Source organism: Echinops telfairi, unplaced genomic scaffold (assembly GCF_000313985.2).
Source record: "Echinops telfairi isolate 266 unplaced genomic scaffold, ASM31398v2 ScPeMD7_21;HRSCAF=78, whole genome shotgun sequence".
NCBI lineage: Eukaryota > Metazoa > Chordata > Mammalia > Afrosoricida > Tenrecidae > Echinops > Echinops telfairi.
Window position 1 is genome coordinate 13,878,624 of NW_022103918.1, and position 11,857 is coordinate 13,890,480.

The window sequence follows — 11,857 nt, forward strand, 5'->3', positions numbered from 1 at the left end:
CGCAGCGGGGGACTTGAGTGAGCCGGGGCCAGAAAAGGTGGAGCCGGCGTGGGAAGGGGTGGTGCGCTGAGCGAGGGAAAGGGCGACGTTGGAGTAAAGCGAAAACAATCAAATAAAATCGATACGTAAAATCAAGAGAAGACTCTATTTGGAGTATGTAGGTTTCTGTCTCTCGAGTGTCTGGCACCAAGAACCGTGCGCCCACCCAGGGGAGCGCTCCCTGGCTGGCTCCGCAGGTTTCGGGACCGGAGAGCTGCTAGAAGCTGAACCTCCTCCTTCAGCCGCCGAGCCTTCACCTTCTGCGCCTCCTCCATGGCCTCCCGGAGCCCCGCTGTCGCGGTCTCCCTGACAGCTCTCCTTTGTTGACATTGAAAGTTGCTGACACTTAGGTCCAGCGGTTATCACGGAAGCGAGGCGGGACGAGTATCTTCAGCCCTTCCCCGGTGGCTTTTATAGCCCTGTGTCATCATATTTAAAAAAAACAAACAACATGTCTTACCCTTCTCAAAATGCAGGGGAGCCAAACTGTGCCGCAGTTATGACATCGGGCACCCAATCAAATAAATGGCCACTGAAATACGTAATCCCCGCAGAGCAAGATTTGCAGAAAGCCGGAGGGGCTCTGGGCATGCACAAATGGTGCGTGCCAAACTGTGCAAATGACTGAAATCTTAATTCAGAGTTTGATCATGGTTTAAATCTTACAGTTCGAAGATGAAAATGCACTCCTAAGAATTTCGCCTTGAGCTTTATATTCAAATAATGGAATATGAAGGAACAATAAATTGACTATTCAAACGCTTGTGGTTGGAAAGCTTGCAGAATAGAAGAAACTGGAGTGTTAGACACGGAATCTAGGACACGCCCACAAAGCCCCCGTGTGTTGAGATAAATTGAATTCAGTTGTGCAAGTGACAGAGCTGAGCTCTCTTACAAAGGGTCACCAAGCAACTTAGAAGTGCTTGTTTTATCTTTTTTAAAAGACAGGGAAAATCCTCTTCTGTTTACACATTTGATATTGTTAGGAACCTTGAAAACATGAGATAGATGAGCTATTAAAAAGCTTGAGATGAAACAAAAATGATGCCTGGAAATGGAGGTGTCTCTAGCTAAGGCAGTGGTTCTCAACCTGTGGGTCGCGACCCCTTTGGGGCCAAATGACCCCTTCGTGGGGTTCCCCCGATTCATAATAATAGCAAAATTATGAAGTAGACAAAGAAAATAATTTCATGGTTAGTGGCCACCACAACATGAGGAGCTGCATTAGGACGGTTGAGAACCACAGATCTGAGGGATCGATGCTTTGCATAAGGCACAGACCTGTGCCATGCAGCCAGTGGATGCTCCACAAGTGCTGGTTAAAGGCACGAGTGGTCATTGTTTCCTCAAAGCACAAATTATCTGGCAACAACACTTTGCAAAATGAGCGGGCAATGGCTTATGCTAGTGGTTAGCTGCAAGCCTCAAGCCCAAGTCTACTGCCTTCTTTCTCTTCACCACACCTTCTTCACCCATTACCCACCGAGATGTCCAGTCCAGTCTGGGAACTAGATCTGCTCCTTCCATATTGGCATGGCAATGGCCAAGCAGCCACCACAGACTCGGGTTCTTGTTCCCGCAGGGAAGCCTCCTTACAGATGATTCTCCCACCCTGGGGGCTTAGTGTAAAATGTTTGCAAGCACTGCTGCTCTGTGGGGAAAAGATGAGGCTTTCTACCCCCCCTAAAGAGTTTTAGTCTCAAAAACCCACAGAGCCAGTTCTACTCTGTGCTATAGGGTCACTATGAGTCAGAATGGACTCTGTGGCAGTGAGCTGAATTGGCGATTATGAAAACGTCATCCTTTCATCTGCTCAGTTCAAAACACCATGGAATCGTGTGTCTCCTGTCCTCTCACACCTCACATTCAGACCAAGCCGTCAGTTCTCCCTTCGAACTATTCACAAAATCCAGCCATATCTCAACACAACCCTGCCCCAGATCTCCTTCTTCTTCTGGATTGCAACGACTCCTCATCGGTCTCTCTGTTTCTGCTATTGCCCCCTTATCCTCTATTTGCAACCAGACTGATGCTATCAGTGGGAAAGAATAGCTTATCATCCTGCAATGGCTTCCCATCTCAACGTAAATTCTAAGGTGATTGCCTTATGGCCTCTAAGGCTCTGTCCCGTTGTATAGAATTGCAGGTTCAGAGATGTATATGAACATTGCACCTTGCAATGAGCAGAACAAACCTACACAGCCATTCTGGACAACAGCCAGCCAGCTTTAGCGCATCAGCACAAGCACCACCTCTCTGGCCGCATCTCCCACCACTTGCATCCACCATCTTTTGTACGACCACCTGGGCCTTGCTCACCTTCACACATGCCAAGCCTACTCTTTTTTTTTTTTTCTTTTTTAACATTTTATTAGGGGCTCATACAACTGTTATCGCAATCCATACACACATCAATTGTGTAAAGCGCATTTGTACATCGTTTCTCAAAACATTTTCTCTCCACTTAAACCCCCAACATTAGGTCCTCATTTTTCCCCTCCCTCCCCGCTCCCCCCTCCCGCATGAACCCTTGATAGTTTATAAATGGGTATTTTGTCATATCTTGCCCTGTCCGACGTCTCCCTTCAGCCACTTTTTGGTTGTCTGTCCCCCAGGGAGGAGGTCACACACAGTTCCATGTAATCGGTTCCCTCTTTCCTACCCATTCTCCCTTCACCCTCCCTGTTTTGCCACTCACACCACTGGTCCTATAGGGCTCATCCGCCCTGGATTCCCTGTATTTTCAGTTCCTATCTGTACCAGTGTACATCCTCTGGTCTAGCCAGTCTTGCAAGATAGAATTCGAGTCATGGTAGTGGGAGCGGGGAGGAAACCTTTAGGAACTAGAGGAAGGTTGTATTTCTCATCATTGTTACATCGCACCCTGACTGGCTCATCTCCTCCCCGAGACCCCTCTGCAAGGGGATCTCCAGTGGCCTACTAATGGGCTTTGGATCTCCACTCCGCACTCCCCCCATCATTCACTATGGTAAGATTTTTTGTTCTGATGATGCCTTAACACCTGATCCCTTCGACACCTCATGGTTGCATAGGCTGGTGTGCTTCTTTCATGTGGGGCCAAGCCTACTCTTGGACAGGATACTTTACTTGGTATTCTCTCTCCAGAAATGTTCTTCCACATACATCTGCAATACTCGCTTCCCATCCTCCTTTGGGTCTTTGCTCCAAGGTCACATTGTCAGAAGATTTCTTTCCTGAACACCCTATCTCCAGCTCCACTTACTCTCTATCCTTGATTTAACTTTTTTCTTGTATTTATCGTCACAATAGATATCCTGCATTTGTTTATGTATTTATTATCCTATCTCCCATTCCTGCATCACGCCTTTATAATGGCAGTGAATTTGCTTATTTTCTTTACTTTTGATCCCCCTGCTGTAGAATGGTTCTAGGCATGTGATAGACAATCAAGAGCTATATGCAGGAGCATGTGCACAGGTACAGGTAAGAGATAAGAGCTATGACACACAGAATCCAGGAACAGGAATGGGAGTAGCAATAACAGGAGGGTACAGGGAAAGAGGGGAAGGGAGGAGAGGAGAGCCGATTGCAATGATCGACACATAATCACACATTCGCACACACTCTCCAGGGGGACGAATAACAGAAACCATGAGAAAAGGGGAACAGCAGTGGGTGTAAGATATGAAAATAATGATCATTTATAATTTATCAAGGGGTCATGGGGGTGGGGAAAGAAGCTGATACCAAGGGCTCAATAGAAAGTAACATATGTACCAATATGCTTGACACAATTGATGTATGGATTGTTGTAAGAGCTCTAAGAGCCCCAAATAAAATGATCTTTTAATTTAAAAAAGGAAAGAACAATATGCCGGTGAGTCTAAAAGTATTGCTACAAAATCATAGAACATGTCTGTGCCACTTACATAATCTTCTGTCAACTTGAGTGAAGGGGTGGGATCTATCCTGTCAATCAGGTTATAGTCAAGGAGGCCTCTGTATAGGCATGGCCTTTTCCTGAGAATTCTGGGAGCTCCTGTCTTCCTTTCTGGAGGCTGGACCCACACTCTCTGCTACACATTCCTGTTGACAATCCACATGGAGACACTCTGATGGGGCCAGAACCCTGGAGCTGGAGGAGCCACATGAAGACCCACACCAGCACTGAGATGCTCCCACTGCCACTGGATCTACAACACTTTCCATTCACTGGCCTGTGATCTTCCTGCATTCAGCATCATTGCCTGGCTGCATGAGTCTAAAGAGGAGTTTATGGACTAATGTCAAACATGGGTTAATATCGGACGTATGGACTTGATCTGGACTGGGCTGGGATGTTTTCTTAATATACAATTACTCTCTCTTATGTACATATGATTGGCTCTGGATTTGTTTCTCTGTCAACCCAGGCTAACACAATGTCATTCAACAAAAAGGCCAAAATGTGAAGCTAATCCTTCTAGGCCGATCCTTGATCTAGGTCTATAGTACCCTTCTGAGGTGGTCTTTCCATCTTGTATAACCCTTCCCTGAAGAATCCAGTGCTCTTCTATTTACGACAATGTTGGCATCCTCAAGGGACTCAAATTACGTTCCTTTTCAATTTGCAAGAAAGGAGCCTAATGGGGAAAGATTAGTGGTTCAAATCCACGAACTTCTCCTTGGGAGACGATGAGGCTACCCTGCTCCTGTAAGGATTTTCAGCCTTGGAAAATCCCAAAGGTAACAAAACAACATCTGAAGATGCAGGTCAGGGATGTAGGGTGGATGGAGTAAGGTTTTTCAAAATTGTTACCTTCTAACAATGAGAGGTTCATCCTGGTGATGGAAGAGTTTCCTCATCCCATGCAGTTTTGAATTTTTTATAAACCCTCATAATACGCCTCAAAGATTATCCCATATCCTTAGTGAAAACTAATGAGAGTAGCCCTTTGGAATAAATTAAAAAACAGTCACCATAACTTACTAAACTGGTCTCTCTGCCTTGAATTTAACTAGCCCAGTAGACCTCCACAAAATCCACTGGTGGACCTGTCCTTTTTAAAGCATTCTAACAAGACAAGGTGCCCTAGTGGTATAGTGGGTTATGCCTGGGGCCACTAATATCAAGGTCCGAAGTTTGAAACTAAAGGGTGTAAAATGAGGTTTTCTACTCCGGGAACGGTTTACAGTCTTGGAAACCCACAGGGACAGTTCTACTCTGTCCTATAGAGTTGCTATGAGTTGGAATCCAGTTGGCAGTGAGTTTTGGTTTTAACAAGACAAATGTATCACTTAGGGAATTTGTCTGTAGTCATAAACTGATTGCAGAAACATTTTTAAGAACACATGTTATTTGCAATAAACCCCTCCATGCATGAACCGGAATCCTTTTTAATGTACTCTTTTATCTTTTAATTCAATTTTTCCATGAACATTTTGAATCCCCCTGCCTAGAGAATGGGTCAGAATCAAAAGTGCTCAGTTCAGTGACCTTTAAAAAAAAGATACAAGGATCTCCGTGAAGCTCTTTGCCACCAAAGGCAACAATGTTTGAATTGGAATGCAGGTCCATCCTAATTTCAGACACACCCCACACACAAAAAATGTTTGAGGTCCTGTAATTGTCCTCTTTTAAAAAAATTAATAGTGGGGATTAACTTTCAGAAAGAGCCTTTGGCCTCTGAACTTGCCCAGAAGAGGTGTTCCTGAACTAAGTCTCTAGAAAGTGTCCATCCCAAAATCTCAAACCAGTCTTTTGGATGAAGTCTTTGAGTAGAACTGATTCCCCAGCACAGCAGCCATGGAAGAGCTGGCTCAGCCAAGAAGCCTTCCAGAATCTCGAATTTACACATGGTTCCAGAAGGGAAGAGCTGGGCCCCCAGAGCAGACACAAATGAAATCTTGGCTCTATAACACTTGAAAGACGTTTTTGAAACAGGTTTGCCTGATGCAATACATTTGATTTCTTAACTGCTGCTTCCAAGAGGGTTGATGGAAGCAACAGGCAACCAAGTAGCTCTTGGCACAACTTTAAAAATCAAAGCAGAAAACTGAATGAAGTGGCTTTACTTTAGTTGAACAAACAAGGAGTAAGCTGGGACTAGAGACACTAGAGCAAGGGCAAGGCCTTAAAGTGAGGATAGGTGTTGGTGGGGTATGGATTTGCAATGCTTTGCTCTGGAAGTAAACTGAGGGAAGTATGATTAGGAGTATAAATATGAATATTTCCAAGGGGTGGCCATTAATATGCATGGGGTGGGGTTATAATTCTTGTCCAGGAAATGGCTCCGTTGGACCCCTTGAACGGGTGTGGAAGTTGTTACCAGTGTCAATCTTTCTATCTATTTCTCTCCTATTCCTGTGCCCCACTCAGACAGACCAACAAGTCTGAGGCATCAAACCACTTCTAATTCAGAACTCAGAATCCAGTCTTCTCCTGTGGCTACTGCCTATCTTTACACATTTCTTCCAAAAATATCCTCCATGAAGACGAAGGAGAAGCCCTGCCTCTCCTCACTCAGTCACAAATGGACAACGCTGTCAATCCACCATAAGCACTCTGCCTTCAGAGTACAGAGTTCTGTGGATTTGTTATCCAATAAACAGACACTAGTCGTTCGCACTTCCTGATGGAAAATGTTGGACTAAAAAAATACTCTGAGCTTGAGGCGTCCAACCTTAAGCTGAAAGGAGAATCTCATTACCTTCCTCAGCCACTATTATGCCAAAACTTTAGTGAGGTAGCGGCTGTGGTTCCCCCCCTTACACCCACCCACCTTTCCCTCATGGTGTAGCTACCCGCCCCCCAGTGGGGTTAACTATTCCCCATGACCTGATTCCTCTAAACCAGAGCTTCCTTAGCAGATTTAAGAACCACCTGGAGGGTTTTTTCAAACACAAGTCTCTGGATGCCATGTTCTGCAACTCTGATTTAGCTTGTTTGGTGTGAGGTTTCCTATGGTTTCTGAAGTGAGCAATTATGGAAGTGGGGGCAGGGAGATAGGGATTAAAATAAACTTTTGCTCATGGGAAGAACCTTTAACTTTTATTTTGAAATAATTCTAAATTTACCCCCAAAAAATGTTACAAAAAGTAGAGAAAGCTCCCCTATGACTTGGACCCAGATTCAGAAATGTTTCAATTTTGCCACAACTGTCTGAGCATTCACTTTCTCTATGCACGTGAATACACACAATACTTATCTGATAAAACCATCTGAGTGTGGGCTGTGTACGTCATGTCCATTTAACTACTAACACATCAGTGATTCCTAAAATAAAGCTTTTCCTCTTGTGTAACCATAGTACAGCTATCAAGTTGAGGGAATGTACCATTCATTCAAATTTTTAATTTGGTCATATTTCAGTGTTGTCAATTATCTCAGTAATGTCCTTTATAGACTCCCCATCCCCAGTTTGGTACAAATTTCAGACCAGGACCACTTATCTAGTTGCCATGTCTCTTTAATCTCTTTTAATCTGTAAAATGCTTTAGCCTTTGTCAACAATGACATTGACATTTCTGAAGAATACAGGCTATTTGCATTGTAGGTTATACATCAATTTGAACTTATCTTACCTATCACCACAATTAGGTCAAGTATTTCCAACCAGAATCCTACACAAGTCTCTTTCCTACGGTGTCTTAACTTCGGGTACATAAAGTTTGTCTGCCCCTCAGTCATGATGTGAGTTTTGATCCCTCTAAAAAATGTCGCCTGGAAAAAAATATCTTTTTAAAAAAATACTTTTATTGGGGGCTCTTACATCTCTTATCACAATCCATACATTCACCCAGTGTGTCAAGCACATTTGCACATCATTTTCGCCATTTGCGCCATCATCATTTTCAAAGCATTCTCTTCCCACTTGATCCCCTGATATCTGTATAATCTCTATGTGCTTGCATTTACTCAGGTTCAATGTGTGTCCCAGCATGTGGTTTATCTTTGAGTATGTGTCATGTGGGCTTGAAAAGAATATGAAATTGTTTTGCATTTGGGTGGAAAGCTCTGAAAATATCTATCAGGTCAAGTTGTCCAATTGTGCTGTTTGTAGCCTCCTTGTTAAGTTTCTTTCCCTGTGATCTTTTTCAGAGAATAGTGTATTAAAGTCACCTGCTATAATTGTTGAGCCCGTGATTTCTTTTTTTGTCTTTTGGAGTGTTTGATTTCACAATGAGAGAACTTCACGGGTCTCTCATTGGGCACATATGTATTTATTATACTCATTGCTTGTTGGTCTACTGTTCCCATGAGCATTATATAGTGCCCCTCTTTGTCTCTTGTTATGGTTTGTACCTTGAGATCAATTTTGTCAGCAATTGAAATTGCTACCCCTGCGTTTTTGCAATTGCTATTTGCTTGGTATATTTTTCTCCAGCCTTTAACTGTCAACCTGCTTTTGTCTGCAAGCTTGAGATGTGTCTCCTGTAGGCAGCAGATCGATGGGTTCTTTTCTGAGCCAGTCTGTTAGCCTCTGCCTTTTAATGCCTGAGTTCAATCCACTGATATTCAGTGTTATTACATCCATCTGTGAACTCCGTGATGTCATCTTGTACCTTTTGTGTTGGGTGTTTTCCTACCTACCTATCTTATCAGTTTGTGTTGTGTGTGTGGTTCATTCTTGCCTTCTTTCCACCATTGAGCTAATGTTATCTTGGGGACTGTTTTCTCTTTGTTGCCCTCTGGGTGGAGTTGTTCTATGTGATGGTCTCTTATTAGTGCTCGATGAGTGTTGATCTGCCCATACTGGATCAGCAAGGCCTTTTTGTAGGGCTGGGTTTCTTTTTATGTATTCTTTGAGTTTTCCTTTTTCCATCTTTTTGAGTTCTTACTTTTCCATCTTTCTTAATAGATAATTTGGCCGCGTATAGTATTCTTGGGTTTGCATTATTTTCCTTCAGTTTTTGGAATATATTACTCTACTCCCTCCTCTGCTTCATCGTGTTGCTGATAGGCCTGAACATATTCTTATTTGGGTACCTTTATAAGTGACTATTTGTTTTACCCTAGCTGCTCTTATGATTTGCTCCTTTTCCTCATAGTTGGATAATTTAACTATTATATGTCTTGGTGACTTCTTCTTGGGATTCAGTCTAGCTGGTGTTCTTTCAGCTTCCTGAATGGTTGGCTGATGCTCATTTATTAAGCTGGGGAAGTTTTCCTCCAAGGATTCTTTTGCTATTTTCACTGTTGACTTATTTGCTGTGTCTTGTTCTGGTGGTTTAATTATTCTAATATTGTTCCTATTCATAGCATCAGACATGGCTCTCGGGTTTTCTTCAGCTTCTCTGATTGTCTTAATTGACTACTTTTCCCGTTTGCTGAGGTCTGCTTGGTTATCCTCTAGGTCACTGGTGCGATTCTCTGCCTCCTCAAGTCTGTTGGCAAAGTCTGTTAATTTTCTACTGGATTTTGTTATCTCCTCCCTTAGTTCTTGTATTTTCCTTTGGTGCATTGCCTTTATCTCCTCTATCATTTTATCCCTTTTCTATATTGCTTCCCTCATATCCTGTATGACTCCAAGCAGCATTCTGAACAATTTCTTCTGTGGCAGGTCAATGTCTGCTTCTTCTATGCACATCGTTAGGTTCATGACGTCTTCCAGCAGTGTCTTCTGTTTCTCCTGCTTTTCCGTTGAGGCTGTTGGGGAGAGATTGTTTTCTTCTCAGCCAACTGGAACTGAATTCACACCCTGGACGATGTCAGGTAAATTTCCTTATGTCTTTTCAATTGCTCCAAATCTATGGCTACCCGCCAACCCCAAACCCCAAGGTATGAGCTCAAGGCAGCTAACAACACAGGGAGCTCTAGTGTGGGGTCCTGTGACTAGCTTTCAGAGGTTCTCCTCGAATCTGGGATTATGTCCCCTTGGGCGTCTGCCTGGGGAAATCACTGCTCATCCCTGAACTAGGGCACTGGTAGCTGTTCAGCCAGAGCCCAGGAGGCCAGTACACAGATCCTAGAGCGATTTAGTGCATTCCTGGTTCACTTTGTGAGTGAAAGATTTTTTTAAAGTGGGGTTCAGGACAGACCCTAGTACCCTGATTCTAATTTCAGGACTCCAGCCCCCAGTCTCCTCCACCTTACCTCCCAAATTTCTGGTCTGGCAGCAGGAGCTCCAGGCAGGTAAATTTAACTGGAAGCCATCTTCTTCCATCTCTGAAAAAAAAGATCTTAATAACAATCCCAAACCAATTCTCTTTTGAAGATATAGTCCACAAGTTGTCTACAAGAAACAAGTTGTCTCTTCACCAGGGAAAGCTCTAGAAATTTCGAACATCAAGTCTGAGTACCCTGCTGAACAAACTTCTAAACCCAGAGTCTAACATTAGTCTACTATGTTTTTCTACCTACTGGGGACAAACTCCAGCATTTTCCAAGTAGTGCCTTTGAAGTTCTTCTCAACAGACTATAAGTGAGGATCAAACATCCTCTCTGACCCCACACACATTCTTCTCCATTGCACGGGGGAGAAGTGGAACTGGAAACAGAAGCACCTTCTTCCCAAACACTGGTCTTGGCACAAAATCCTCTCTTAACTCCAATGGCTCAACTCTTTTATTATATTCTTGGTTTTCTTTCAAATTTTCTATCTTAGTCTTATTTAATGTCTTCTCATGCCTATGCTGAAACTCACCATTCAACATCCTATTAAAATACTCTTCCAACCTATTTGGAAGAGTCCCAATTCTGTTAACCTGCTGTTGAATTTCTCATTGCTCTATCAGACTCTGTTGCCACCGTTCTAAGAACTTGCCAAATTAAAAGTAGAAGTAATCAGTGGTGTACTTAGAAGTACTTTTACAGTTGTAACCAATTAAAAATTGGTTTCATCAAAATATTAGAAATGGGAGTAAGTAGGTAAGTCTTGGTAAAAGAAAGGGGGCGGATTTTTAGGAAAAGTTAACAAATATCTCAAATTTTGCCTTCTTTAATTTGCAATGATTATTCCCCAACTAAATGTTTATACTCTCACCTGGATGTTAGAAAAGAATATACCCATCATTTAAAAGTGTTTCCTAAAATGGGCCATAGTTGGAAGGCATTGGACTGATGTGGGAAGGTGGGGGAGAGGGGCCTGTCCAGGGGCTGAAAAATCAGATAAAAAAACTCAAAACAAACTCACTGTCATTGAGTCAATTCCAACTCATAGTAATCTTTTTCTTTTTTTTTTTTCATAGTAATCTTATAGAACAGGGTAGAACTGCACCCATAGGTATCTGAAACTGTTAACTCTTTCTGGCAGCAAAAAGCCTCCTCTTTCTCCCAAGGAATGGCTGGAGGTTTCAAACTGCTGGCCTTGTGGTTAGCAGTCTAATACATAATTCACTACACTACCAGGAGTGGATTCTGGGTTATAGTACAAAAACTTTTAATTCCAAAGAGAACGCTAAGTAATTTTTTTCCTGAAAAGTGGGTGATAGGTCAAATACATTTGGGAATCTATGGTTTAAAAGGATCTTATAGCTGTACAACAAAATAGTTGAGAACACAAGCTTAGATTTACATAGACTTGTTGTACATTACTAATTCACTAATTAATTATCTGCCAGTCTTGCTGGCAAATATTTAACCCTTGGGGCCTCATTTTGCTCATCTGGAAAATGGAGATGCTAACAGTATCTAGCTCAGACAGTGCTTGTGAGGAAAGTGTACTTAAAGGGATTGACAGTGCCTGGCACAAAGTCAATCCTTAATAAATGTTAACTATTATTGTGATTCTCATTGTAAGAAATAGTAAAAATCAAGCAACAGAAAAGTGGGTAAAGGGAGACAGCAGTCAATGTAAGACATGAAATTTTTTTTTTTATAAATTAGCAAGGATTCATGGGGGGAGGGGAGGGAGGG